The 14,442-nt window shown below is 47.1% G+C and overlaps 1 pseudogene; it reads left to right on the plus strand.

The window, feature by feature from the left end:
• The first annotated feature begins 13,042 nt into the window (after nucleotides 1-13,042).
• Nucleotides 13,043-13,155, plus strand: LOC117883453 (annotated as a pseudogene).
• Nucleotides 13,156-14,442: the final 1,287 nt, after the last annotated feature.

Genomic DNA, 14,442 nt, shown 5'->3' on the forward strand with positions numbered 1-14,442 from the left:
AGCCGCGGGTGCTTGGGGAAGGGTTGCGTCCCTGGGGGGACACCATGGGTGCTTTGGGGAGGGGGGTTGGCAAGGTTGGGGCAGGTTCCCTACCAGGCTCCTGGGAAGTGGCGAGCTCCAACTCCTAGCTCCGTGTGCTGCCTCCGCCCTGCCCCAAGCCCCGGTTCTGCAGCTCCCATTGGCTGGGAACCACAGCCAATGGGAGTTGCGGGGGCGGTGCTTGCAGGCGGAGTCAGCAGGTGGAGCTAGGAGCTGAGGGAGGGGAGTTCCTGTCGCCCTTCCGGGGAGCCGCCCCACTAAGCACCACCCACACTCCATCCCGAGGCCCTCACCCCAAACTCCTGCTGCTAGAGGGAGTGGGGGCCCAAGACGGCCCCAGCAGCAGCCAGTGCGACAGGCCCAGGGGTTGCCCGAGCTGCTCAGGCACCTCCTGGGCCAGCTACACGGGCCGCTGCAGAAGTCACGGAGGTCACGGAAAGTCACGGAATCCGTGACAAACACAGAGCCTTAGTCGTGGATAATTCTCTGAAAACTTCAGCTCAGGCACAACAGCAGTTAAAAAGGCTTAACTGAATTTCAGGAACCATGAGGAAAAGGCTCTGTAGGTAGAGGGATAGCTCAGTGGTTTGAGCATTGGCCTGCTCAACCCAGGGTTGTGAGTTCAATCCTTGAGGAGGCCACTTAGGGTTCTGGGGCAAAATCAGTACTTGGTCCTGCTAGTGAAGGCCGGGGGCTGGACTTGATGACCTTCAAGGTCCCTTCCAGTTCTAGGAGATAGGATATCTCCATTAATTTAATGTAATAAGATAGAAAATATCATACCACTGTATAAACCCACAGTGCACCCACACCCATTTCTGGTCACCCCATTTCAAAAGGGATATAGAGGAGTTGGACGATGTTCAGAGAAGGGTAACAAAGATGAACAAGAATATGGAACCGCTTCCATACGAGTAGAGACTAAAACGATTAGGGACTGTCCAGCTTAGAAAAGAGACGACTAAGGGGGGGGGGGGGCATAGGATAGAGGTCTATAAAATCATGACTGGTGCGAGGAGAAAGTGACTAGAGAAGTGTTATTTACCCTTTCCAGCAAAACAAAAACCAGGGGTCACCTAAAGAGATTAACAGGCAGCACATTGAATATAAACAAGAGGAAGCACTTCCACACAATGCACAGTTAACCTGTGGAACTCATCGTCTTGGGATGTTGTGATGGCCAAAAGTAAAAATGGGTTCAAAAAAGAGCTTGGTAAGTTCAGAGGATAGGTCCATCAATGAGGATAGTAGCCAAGATGGTCAGAGATGTAACCCCATGCTCGGAGCAACTCTGGACCTCTTACTGCCAGAATCCGGGAGGGAAAGAGGGGGGAATCTCTCCAAAATTACCCTGTGTACGCTCCCCCTGAAGCGCTGGTACCGGTCACCTTTGGAGCCAGGATACTGGGCTAGCTGGCCCATTGGTCTGACCCAGTATGGTAGTTCTTATGTTCTTGATAGATGAATAGCTGTTCTAGCAGACACACCTATAGAGAGAAAAGAACGAGAAGTACTTGTGGCACCTTAGAGACTAACAAATTTATTTGAGCATAAGCTTTTGTGGGCTAGAACCCACTGCATCGGATGCATGCAGTGGAAAATACAGTAGGAAGATATATATACACACAGAGGACATGAAAAAATGGGTATTGCCATACCAACTATAACGAGAGTAATCAGTTAAGGTGAGATATTATCAGCAGGAGAAAAAAAACGTTTGTAGTGATAATCAGGATGGCCCATTTCCAACAGTTGACAAGAAGGTGTGAGTAACAGAGGGGAAGGGGGGAAATTAGCATGGGGAAATAGGTTTTACTTTGTGTAATGACCCATCCACTCCCAGTCTTTATTTAAGCCTAATTTAATGGTATCAAGTTTGCAAATTAATTCCAATTCTGCAGTTTCTCGTTGGAGTGTGTTTTTGAAGGTTTCTTGCTGGAGTATTGCGACGTTGAGGTCTGTAATTGAGTGACAAGGAGGTTGAAGTGTTCTCCGACTGGTTTTTGAATGTTATAATTCTTGACGTCTGATTTGTGTCCATTTATTCTTTTGCATAGAGACTGTCCGGTTTGGCCAATGTACATGGCAGAGGGGCATTGCTGGCACATGATGGCATATACCACATTGGTAGATGTGCAGGTGAATGAGCCCCTGATGGTGTGGCTGATGTGATTAGGTCCTATGATGGTGTCCCCTGAATAGATATTTGGACAGAGTTGGCAACGGGCTTTGTTGCAAGGATAGGTTCCTGGGTTAGTGTTTTTGTTGTGTGGTGTGTGGTTGCTGGTGAGTATTTGCTTCAGGTTAGGGGGCTGTCTGTAAGCGAGGACTGGCCTGTCTCCCAAGGTCTGTGAGAGTGAGGGATCGTCCTTCAGGATAGGTTGTAGATCGTTGATGATGCGCTGGAGAGGTTTTGGTTGGGGGCTGAAGGTGACGGCTAGTGGTGTTGTTACTTTCTTTGTTGGGCCTGTCCTGTAGTAGGTGACTTCTGGGTACTCTTCTGGCTCTGTCAATCTGTTTCTTCACTTCAGCAGGTGGGTATTGTAGTTGTAAGAACGTTTGATAGAGATCTTGTAGGTGTTTGCCCCTGTCTGAGGGGTTGGAGCAAAAACCTGACACCTACAGAGGTGTCATTTGGTCCAGGATGATAGATTGGTGGTCAGTGACTCTTTATGTCCCAATTTCCTTATGTCCAGGGCCAGCTCCAGGCAGATGCCTCTTGGGGCAGCCAAGGGGAAGGGGCGGCACGTCGGGCTCTTCGGCAGCAATTCGGCAGCAGATCCGTCGGTACCTCTTGGAGGGTAGGACCTGCCGCCGAATTGCTACCAAAGAAGAAAGCGGCACGGTGGAGCTGCCACCAATCACGATCGCGGCTTTTTCTTTTTTTTTTCGCCGCTTGGGGTGGCAAAAACCCTGGAGCCGGCCCTGCTTATGTCCTGATGCTTCCCTGTCTGTTCACCACTCTGATAGGCTTTGCTTGTCGTTCTTGTGCTCCCATCTTAAGTGTACCCTTTGCCAGAGGCTGGCTGCGAAAGTGATGGATACTGAAGACTGAGACAGTCAGGGACAGATACTAGCTGTATTGAACATGGCCAGTTTGATCTGGGATGGGACATGTAACTTATTCTAACTTTTAGAGATTGGAAAGATGACCTAATAGACCCGCTTCAGCCCATTTCTAGGGCACGCCTCTTGATGCTCACTTCCATGCTGTTTATTCAGTGCAACACATCGGTGATTAAAACAAAATTGTTCTGCAAAGGTACATATTGTAGCTAAGAAACACTGAACGTTTTCTTCTCGCTGTGCATTGGATGGTGAACAAAAACATAAATGCCAATAGAGCAGACAGTAGGTTCAGAAGCAAATCTCGCTGTTGAAGTGCAAATGTGACTGCAAGTGCTGGAGCTGCCGCTGCATGAATGCAGTTAGTCTTCCCAGTGCAATCCCATAATACTCTTGCTTAACCTTCACGGGCAGCGCAGGCCACTGGGTCTCTCACCTAGCGATCCACCCATGTCCTGGTTTCGTGCGGGCCTGGGGACAGCTGGACAAGTATTCATCCTGTCCTCATATCCTGTGACAGTCAGGTCCTAGAGCATCCAAGGTGATGCAGTGCCTGGCCCCCCATCTGGCGCCTCCAAAGGAGGAAGAAAGGGCACATAGACCATGCAAAATACAACTTTTTGACCATCCAAATGATCTCTTTATTTAATATAAAAATGCCAAGGACAATGCAGTCTCCTTAGTCAGCAGCCACTGCACATGCGCAGATGCTGGGAATGCATCTCTCACTCTCACCCTAGCGTGTTTGTGAACTTCCGAGGCGCTCGGTTACTGTCGTAATGAGGGTCGTGATTGAGAGGGCCACCATGTTCCAGGCATCTCGTGTATTCCTGAGGTTTGAAAGAGAAAGGGACACCAGTTCAGAAACACAAGAAGACTCACTTCCTACCACCACGTATATCGCAGATCACCACCCGCCTCACTGCCATAAACCAAGTAGATCCTGTTTCCTCCAGCCCTAACCCTCTGCATTAGTTGCGGGTGTGACGTTGCAGTCTATAGGATTTTATAAAAATTTGATAATGAGTGAATACAATGTAACTGGAATATGCTTCATGCAAAAGGTCTCTTGTAAGGTATCATTACAAAGCTTATTGTCTACTGAGGGTGGTCATCCTATTTGTATCAAGGTATCACTCTTGTATCTGAAACTAGAAATATGACATATAACTCTGAGGGCCTATTGTAATTATGCAAAGGGTGGGCCATTAGTGGTGGTTTGGAATCTTAATGGCTCCCATCAACCAGGACAATTGACTGGATGGCTCTGTTTGCAGGCAGGCCTTCCTGTCAGTCAGGCTGGGAGGAATGACGGCTTGGGGGTCTTACAGTGACATGTGATCATGTCACCTGAACTGGAATCCATCTTTAACCTGGTACTTTTCCACTGAGCGGGGGGTGGAACCCAGAGGGACAAAGGATTCCCGCTTTATGCAAAAGATATATAAAGGGGTGGAACAGAACAAAAGGGGAGGAGAGGAGCCATCATGAAGAATCCCCTAGCTACCACCTGAGCTGGAACAAGAGCTGTACCAGGGGAAAGAATTGTGTCCAGGCCTGGAAGGTGTCCAGTCTGAGGAAAACACTTACTGAAGCATCTCTGAGGGTGAGATTATCTGTATTCAGTTTGATTAGACATAGATTTGCGCATTTTATTTTATTTTGCCTGGTGACTTATTTTGTTCTGTCTGTTTCTACTTGGAACCACTTAAATCCTACTGTCTGTATTTAATAAAATCACTTTTTACTTATTAATTAACTCAGAGTATGTGTTAATACCTGGGGGAACAAACAGCTGTGCATATCTCTCTATCAGTGTTATAGAGGGCAAACAATTTGAGTTTACCCTGTATACATTTTATACAGGGTAAAACGGATTTATTTGAGTTTAGACCCCATTGGAAGTTGGGCATCTAAGTGTTAAAGACAGGAACACTTCTGTGAGCTGCTTTCAGGTAAACCTGCAGCTTTGGGGCAAGTAATTCAGACCCTGGGTCTTCGTTGGAGCAGACGGGAATGTCTGGCTCAGCAAGACAGGGTGCTGGGGTCCCAAGCTGGCAGGGAAAACAGGGGTAGAAGTAGTCTTGGCACATCAGGTGGCAGCTCCCAGGGAGTTTCTGTGATTCAACCCGTCACAGCGGGAGGGGGATGGAGAATTTCCTGTGCCACATGAAAGGGTCTGTAGTGATGTTCTTACCCTGGGGTCAGGTGACAACTCCTCTCTCTGGATCCTAGAGGGATCCAAGAGAGAAGGAAACTGCTACAAAACACAGCATGAAACAAGGGCAGAAGAAGTTACACAACAGTGATTGAATAAGTGACAATAAAACCATGCTCCTTAATCTCAAACAGTGGCACTCAACGGTTCTTCCTTCCTTCCTTCAAAGTCAACCTGGAAGTGAATCAGAGGAAGGCTAACTTTCTCTGCCATGGTGTGTGTTAAAGCATAACAGGGTGTAGCCCTTCCCACGCACAGATTCTTGGGAAGGACAGAGCCATTTGAAGGAAGCAATGGAGCAAACCAAAAATGGGAACAGGTGCAAACACGTTCTATTGTGTACCCTCTCTGGAGAGCTGAACCACAAATAGTGGGGCAGGTGTGCTAAACCCCAGGCCACACAATGGCTGCAGGGAGTTCTGTGTGGACGCAGTGTGATGAGTCCACCCTGCCGGCATGGTCTGCTTGGACATGCCGCAGTGTTGCAACATGCACCAGTTTTGTTGCACCGGTGCAATTATTCTAGTGTAAACAAGCATTGGGAGTAAAAGGAGTTTCCATGGTGATTGTCTTTCACCTCCTTACAGAGACTGCGGTCCAGGGCATTTTGTGTGGGGTCTTTTCAGTGTGAGGTAGACCCCCATCCACTCGGAATTGGGCTGAGCCCACTAACTTGCTTCACTAAGTGAACTGGGCCACATTCTAACTGGCCAACCAAAGCTAAAACTTCTGTAATCCCGTTGACAACCCCGAGCCATTCAAAACCCTGCTAATTACTGTTCCTAACCTCCTCCGGTGCCCTATGGATGCTTAGTAGCTGTTCAGAACAGCACCACCTGCAAATTCTACCTGGGTGGTGCACAGATAGCATGGTGATGAGCTGCCAGGCTCAAGAATGAGTTACGAGATGCTGATCTTATCGCCAATCTCTCCAAAATAACCTTCTCCCAAGGGAGAGAAGAATGGAGAGATGGAGACTGCAGATGCTTTGTCCAATTGAGCAAGTGTGTAATGTGATATTGCTAGTTGGCATTTGGAGAACAGTGATACAGGGAAAATCGGGGGAGGATGTTGCAACCTACTTTATGCTGGTAGTGGAAGAAGTTGCGAAAAAGCCCTAGGAGAAAATAATAAAGGGTGTAGTTGGAGAGAGCACTGAATTCAGAAGCCTTTGCATAACATATAGCCAACACGCACAAAGACCAGGTGCTTCCGTGCTGTCTTTCCCATGTGTTTGTGACTCACGGGCCAAATTTAAAAGGGATATAGAACTGTCTGCTAATTATGTAGTTATGCAAAACAGGGTGATATATAAGGAGCAACCAGTTCATTCTTCTGGTTGTATTCTGATCAGCTGCTGCATTCAGGAAGGGATTTTCCTCCTGGTCCTTTTTTGTATAGAATTGCACAGCTAGGAGCAATGTAATGGCTTTGGGGCTCCCTTTGAAGAACAAGGCATCTGCAACTGTCAAGGCAGGAGACAGGACTACATGGTCCAATAGTCATATCTCAGTCTGGCTGGTTTTCTCCCACGTAAAACTGTCCTTTATAGTATGCAGGCTGTAAATGGACCAGTGTATGAATATTTTAGGTTCTTTCTCCATGTTGTTTTGCCTAAAATAGAAAACAGCTTTTGCTTTTTTTATTCAATGCCAAACCTGGGCATACCATGGGGACACCAGAAGCTCCAGCAGCAGAATGAAAGAGGCTGAATCAGCATTGCTCTTGTCGAAAAGAAAATATATTTACTACTCCTTTTGGGTGTTTTGTAGGCTGAATTAAGAGCAGCCGTTCCCCAGCCTCCAGAACGATCTCCTCTTAATTGGCTCCGCTGACTGTTCAGCCTGTCCCCAATATCTCAATCTTTGACCAATGTAGCTGCTCCTCTGAGCTGTCTGAAATTTCTGAGCTTGTTTTATTTTTGACAGGGAAATCTTGCTGACAGGATGTTCTTGGGTTCTGAGAGCACTTCTCGGGCCCATGAAACCTCACAGCACATTTTGCGTAGCATTTTGCCTGGTCTTCCGTCCCCACCCCACCCCCCAAAAATCAGCATCATGTTGATTCAGCGCTGTGTGATGGTGTTGCATCATGAAACACTGATGAGACGTTAAGATGTGGTGACACCATGAGAATGGTGTAGAGAGGAATAAACCAACGTAGAAGTCCTAACTCTAAGAGGAGCTTCTCCGTGGCTTCGTAGCATTACTAGACCACCCACTATCTCGTTTTTGATTCAGCCTTTTGAGGTCACCTAGCATCCAGTTGTCTTTTTATAAACTGAATTGGCTTCCCATCTTTGAGTTATAGCTAACTTGAATTGCCATGTCACTTTCCTTGCCTAGTAAAATTTCTGTTCTTTGGAAAGAAGACAGGTAGAAATGCAAACTACTATTTCTTGTCATGCTGAAAAGACGCTAGGTGGCTTTCCTACAGAAATGAGGCACAGTCTCTTTTGCGAGGCACTTTAGGAAGATCGGGGTTACAATATGCAGAGTGGCCAAGGTGTTGCCTGGCTGAGTCTTGGTCTAGCCATTATAAATCAGCTAGATTCCTTGCAGACAGCACAGTCTTCCAGGCAGTCTTCAGGAAGGATTTAAAGGTGGAGAGGGTAGCAGCTGTGTGGATGAGCTCAGGAAGGGGGCAGCACAAGGGAAGGCCTGGAGACGTTTGTGAAAAGGGGCATGTATAAAAATGCTGCAACTCTGAGAATGAAGAGGCAGGATTTGGCCACTTGTGGATGTTATGGATAACTATGCCAGAAAGGAGACTTCCTATATTCACTTGACATTAGCCATCTACATACGGTGCCCCATTTCTGACCTCCGCTCCTGCTGTCTGCGCAGTTTTACAGCTACACGTAGCTCCCAAGTGCTCAGAACTGAGAGTCCCTGCAATATTTTGACATAATGTATTCATTTTAACAGCTTCACTACACGAACTATGTGCAGTTCTATGGGGAAAGAAAGGCCATTTTTCAAAGACTTCTGCTCAGACAATAAAAAGGGTTAAAACAGATTAGTGGAAATACAGCGGGGACTAAGCGTGCTGCTCCTGTTATATTTGCCTGACATTGCTAGGAATCTTGCATAACTTTGCTTTCTTTGCTCGTCACCATAAGTTGTTTCACTTCTTTATCAAAAGTTCTAGCAGATCTCACGTGAATAACTCCAGCCTAATGGGGCACTAGCAAATCATTAACGGATTGTTCTTTAGTTTGTTTCTACACTATCATAGAATTCTTTGATACTTTCCAGTCAACGTAATGACCGAGGTACCCGCCACAAAGATTTCACACTCTAATTTAGACTTGACGCAGGAAAGAGAAGGTAATAACTAGTGGGTAGTGGATGGGAATGTGAGGGTTACCCCAGTGAGAGGTCATGAACTGAGATTTTTATGTGCACATCATGTTAGATCTTCTACCACATGTATGGTGGTTTCTTGAACATCCATGCAGAGCAAAGAGCGCTTTGGCTTTTAATGAGAGATTCTGCCCTGAAAAGTGACTGCACGGTTGGCATAGTGGGTTTCTGTGACTTCTGTGCTCTGTTTTCAAGTGTAACGATGTTTTTTTGTTGGGCCTGCAAATTCTGCCTCAGATCTCGGTGTCAAGCTGGGTTTATCCTCCCCATGCATCATCACTGCTTAAGTCTTGCCCTACACACAAGCTTACATTGGTTTAGTTAAACTGGTTTGGTGCAAAGCTCTGTGTGGACACTCTTATTTTGGTTTCAGAATGGCTTACTACTGTTTAGTTTTAAACCAGTTTAAACTGAAATAAGCCTGGTTGAAACTAAAGAAAGAGGGTCCACGTGAAAGGGGGTCCCCTAGAAAGAGGGAGTCTTTTTCACTGGTCTAACTAGATATGTTTGAAATTGCACCTTAAGTTAAACAAATGAAACTCTGTGTGACGGGGTTCCTGGGGTGCAACCTGAACTGTGGGACAGCTGAGCCCTCTGTCCCACCAACCTGGGGTATCCCTCTCATTCTGTGAAAAGCTCCAAACCTCTGGCAGGTCTTGCACTTAGACACCCACAGGCAGGGATGCACCCAAATGAGTTACATGAATGCTTCTCTCAGCCACTCACGAACCAACAATAGAGAGGCTCCAGCCAATTCCCCCCAGCCTTGCACCCCAGAGCTGTACCGGCCTGCCCTGGTCAGAAGCCTGAGCAGTGTAAGTTCATTAAGTTCAGCACTTCTACAAAGGGAAGTGAATGTTCACCAGCCTTTGTACCCTGAGCCGATTTCCCAAGCACTTCAATCAAATCACACTGTTTTAGGTAAAATATAAAACAGATTTATTAACTGCACAAAGATCGATTTTAAATGATTATAAGTAGTGAGCATAGAGATCAAAGTTGGTTACCTGAGAAAGAAAATAAATTCACAGTCTAAGGTCTATAAACTAGACAGGATTTGAATCAAGCAGCGTCTCACCCTGACAGTACAAGCAGGTCACAGATCTTTCAGACCCTTCACCCTCTCCTGCACCCTAACCCCCTGCCCCAACCCAGAGCCCGCACCCAAACTCTCTCCCAGAGCTCCTCCTGCACTCCAACCCCCTGCCCCATCCCAGAGCCCGTACCCCAAACTCCCTCCCAGAGCTCCTCCTGTACTCCAACCCTCTGCCCCATCCCAGAGCCTGCACCCCAAACTCCCTCCCACAGTCTTGGGCAGGTGGGAGGGAGGGGGACTTGGACCCATTCTGGGCACCACCAAAAATTATACAAACCTGCCGCCCCTGAACGAGATCTATTCCGAGCCTTTGCCTTTGCCAGGGTTATACAGGAATAGTAAGAACACAGGCCTGGTTTTTATTAGAGAAGTAGCACCGTGGTTTGATTGATCTACGTACGCCAGTGCTAATCTCTAAATTAGAAGCTAACTAGTTTAAGCCTCATTTAATTCAGTTTAGTGTAATTTAGTAATTAAGCAATTGGACTTTTAATACTGGTTCCTACTGAGTAACTGTGGGCAAATCACCTAAGCTAGTGATGCTTTTCTTACTCATCTGTAAAATAAAGGTAACAGTATTTTCCCATGTCTCAGGCCTGTTGAGGCCTAACTAATAATTGTAAACTGACAAGTATGAAGGTTATTCCTAAGGAAGACGTAAGACAAGAACTTGAGTCCTCATGGCCCCAGCCTGTGTTAAGTCCTTGTGGCCGTGTGGACTTTGTTGCTGGCAGATCTCTGCTTTAGCTAAGGTTTGTACCAAGAGGCCAAGCAAGTAGAGCCGGTTGGCAAATTTCGGACAGAACAGTGCTCCATTGGCAAACACTGATCCAACAAAACGGAAAGGTTTTGCAGGATCGTATTGGTGGTGGTGACGTCTCTGATGGAGACATTACCCGATTGCTTAGTTTTCACGTTATCCTTTCAATTGCGCTGCTGTCACACGTTGTTGCTTCTGTAGGCAGAGCAAACTGCATACATCAGGGACTCCCTCTGTTCCCCACCACGAGTTCCCGTGTGCAGGCTTCCCATTCCCCTCTACTTGAGGGGCTCGCTATAACCTCCATTCCTCCCTCATGCCAGGGGTTCTGTGTGCCCCCTCTGCCCCAGGCCCCCAGGCCAGGAGCTCTGTGGTACCCCCCACTGCCCCCAGCCCCCCATGCCAGGAGCTCTGTGGTACCCCCCCACTGCCCCCAGCCCCCCATGCCAGGAGCTCTGTGGTAGCCCCACTGCCCCCAGTCCCCCATGCCAAGAGTTCTGTGGTGCCCCCCCCCCATTATATAACTAATAGAAACTATAATGAAGCATTTGGATGAAGTCCTTTCTAGATTTCTGAAATGACCTTTTGGGGGGAAATTTCCAAGGTTCTACTTTTTGCCCCAAATGGGGAGGAAAAGAAATTTTGAAATGTCCATTTCCCACAGGACGGACATGCTGAGATTCTATTAGCTCTACCTGCAAGTCAAGATCAGCTTACCTACCGCACATGCATTGGTGCATCCATTATAACAACCCCCATGCAAAGAACGTGTGACAATGTTAGGCTTTAAAAGGGATGTCAGAACAATTCTTGACAGATTCTCCCAAAGGAAACAAGGTCAGAGAAACCCAGCATGCAGGGCTGTTCTCAGGAGATGCCTCAGCCGGAGTCCAAGGGAACTGAATGTCGAGACATAACATTATTAAATGAGAGGTTATATAACAAGACTTATAGCGAGGAAGCTCTTTGGTTCTACTAACAAAATCCTGCATTACTGACACGGCCGGTCTCTAAAGAAAACAAGGAATAAAGAAAAGAATGTTTTTATCCTCCCCCTAGCTTAAATCCCCTGCCATTTTGAGATGTGTTTTCCCATACATAACACCATCTCTGGCTGGTAGAACTACAGTTATAAAGCAAGCAAACAAGGGAGTAATCTCTAAAATTACATCACAGAATGTTCAGCCTGATTGTTTTAAAACCTCAGTGGTGTTAGTTACAGCTTTGAACCACCTACATTTTTGTGTCTGAAGAATTTTATTCCAGGGTCAGGAGGGGTTTCTATTACCGAGAGATCATTCCCACATATCAAGCTCTGAGATTTGCCCCTCAAAGGCCCCTGTGCAATAAAGATGGTTAGGAACCAGCTCCCCTGATCCGAATGCCCCCAAACTTTGGGAAAGCTCCTAACGGGACCAAACATTGCCCCTGTCCCCTATTTTTAAAATGGGGACAATACTACTTCCCAGGGTGCTGTGAGGATAAATACATTACACATATTGTAAAGCATTTTGAGATCTACTGATGTAAAGCACTTATATAAGAAATAGGCATTATTAATTATTATTTAAGAGTCTCTCTTCATAACCCATAAGGTAGTGCATCAACCTGAAATGGATTTAATTAGAAGTTGGGATGGGTTTTCATCACTTTCCTCCTTTCCACTGTTAAAACGCTGAGGTTTTTCTCATGCGATCAGTGGATGTTGGAAATGCCATGTATCACAAATGGAATACTTTTATTCAAAGGGGGGGAAAGGGGAAGAGTAAATTTAGGTATAAATATTTAATCCAGCAGTCCCCAAACTTTTGAGAATTGCCCCCCTTACTCATGTCTGCACCCCGAGCAGAGCCGGGGCTGGGAGCGGGGCTGTGGCTCCAGGGGGGAAGGATATGTGGACTGGGGTAAGGAGGTGAAGGCTGGGGCCAGGAACAGAGCCGCAGACAGTGGCTGAGGCTGGCATGGGGCAAGGAGCGGAGCCACATCGAGGCTGGGGATGGGCCAGGTGCGGGGCTGGGAGCCAGGGACGCAGCTGGGGGTGGGACCAGAGCAGAGCTCAGGGCGGGAGGGGTGTATGGCACTCCCTCCTCATCCCCCCATTCACCTCCCGTGAGGGCTAGCCTGGGCCGCCACGTCCCCCCAGATGTTCATCCATACCCCCCTAGAGGGATGCGCCCCACGCTTTGGGGGCCTCTGATCTAATCTATCGTTTTGATCTCTCACTTGTGATTGTGGCAGTTGAGTGCCTGATGTCAGGGAGAGAATGCTTTGCACTTCCAATACACTTTTCAAGCTGTACTGGACTTCTATGGTGCATAGTCTCCCCACAGTATTGCAACAGGATGGTGATGATGCTTCATCGTGTCGTGGGCCAACATCCTCCCATAAATGTCATGATGGGTTGATGCAGTGTTGTTGTAACCCTGTCAGCCCCAGGATATTAGAGGAACAAGGTGGGTGATCTTTTATAGGACCAGCTTCTGTTGGTGAGAGAGACAAGCTTTTGAAAGCCCAATAAAAGATATAGACTAAAATTGGAATGATACAGAGAAGATTAGCATGGCCCCTGTGCAAGGATGAGACAGAAATTTGTGAAGTGCTATCACCCTGTGTCTCTATGATGGGTTGATGTCATTTTTGCCTCCAAAGAGCAAATGGGAAAAATGGTGGCCCCTCTTGGTCTTTCCAGCTAAACAGGCCAAATTATGCCTGGCCCTGCATTGGGTGCTCAAAAGAGGGAAGAGAGGGCATGCAAGAGTCCCTTATCCTCCAACAGACCAGCACATAGGACGTAGGGTTCAGGTGCTGAGGCGTACAGGTGTAGCAAGTCATGCTTTTACACTGGGGATCTCCACAGCTAACAGCATGAGCTGCTGTAATTTGAACTAAAGGGCCAGGGCTCCTCAGCTGGGCCTGTAACAGACTCCTATCATAGATTCATAGATTCCAAGGCCAAAAGGGACCATTGTGATCATCGAGTCTGACCTCCTGCAGAACACGGGCCATAGGACTTCCTGAACTAATTCTAAAGCAGACCTTTCAGAAAAACATCCAATCTTGATTTTAAAATTCTCAGTTATGGAGGACCCACCATATCCCTTGGTAAATTGTTCCAAGGACTGTCAAAAGGTTGTGCCGTATTTTTAGTTTGAGTTTGTCTTGCTTCAACTTGTAGCCATTGGCTCTTGTTAGACCTTTGTCTGCTAAGACCGAAGAGCTAGGGTGACCAGACAGCAAATGTAAAAAATTGGGACGGGGATGGGGGTTGATATGAGCCTATATAAGGAAAAGACCCAAAAATCGGGACTGTCCCTATAAAATCGGGACATCTGGTCACCCTGTGAAGAGCCCATCATCAGGTTTTCTTCCCTATGTAGGTACTTAGACTGTGATCAAGTCATCCCTTACTCTTCTTTTTGTAGAACTAAATAAATGGAGCTCCTTGACTCTATCTCTGTAAGGCATATTTGCACCTGTGGAATGGGCACAGAAGTGGACCTGTAACCCACACGGAACAGTGGGTTACACAAGGTGTATGTGTGGGAGACCAGTGTGGCCTGGAGTGCAAGCAGCTGTAAAGATGAGTGCAGACCACAGCTTTCCAATGGGTGTTGCAAGAGGCATGGCATACACTGGTCTCTTCTGGGGTCCAAGCAGGCATTAGGGCTTCCACAGTCATCCTGCCTCCTTTTGTTCCTCTCCCGAGCACAGTGATCCCTCCTCCTCCAGTGAATGTATCCATCATGTCACCCCTTAGCTCACTGACCAGGCCAGACAGATGGAATTCCTTTGAGATGAGGAACAAAGAGGTAACAGAGTATGATTCTGTTGGTTGCAAACGCCTGATGCTCTCAGCTGCAATTAATGAGTGTCTCAGCTTTTCCTCCTTTACAGGGAG

The sequence above is a fragment of the Trachemys scripta genome, chromosome 9, assembly GCF_013100865.1.
Source record: "Trachemys scripta elegans isolate TJP31775 chromosome 9, CAS_Tse_1.0, whole genome shotgun sequence".
NCBI classification, from domain to species: Eukaryota; Metazoa; Chordata; order Testudines; family Emydidae; genus Trachemys; species Trachemys scripta.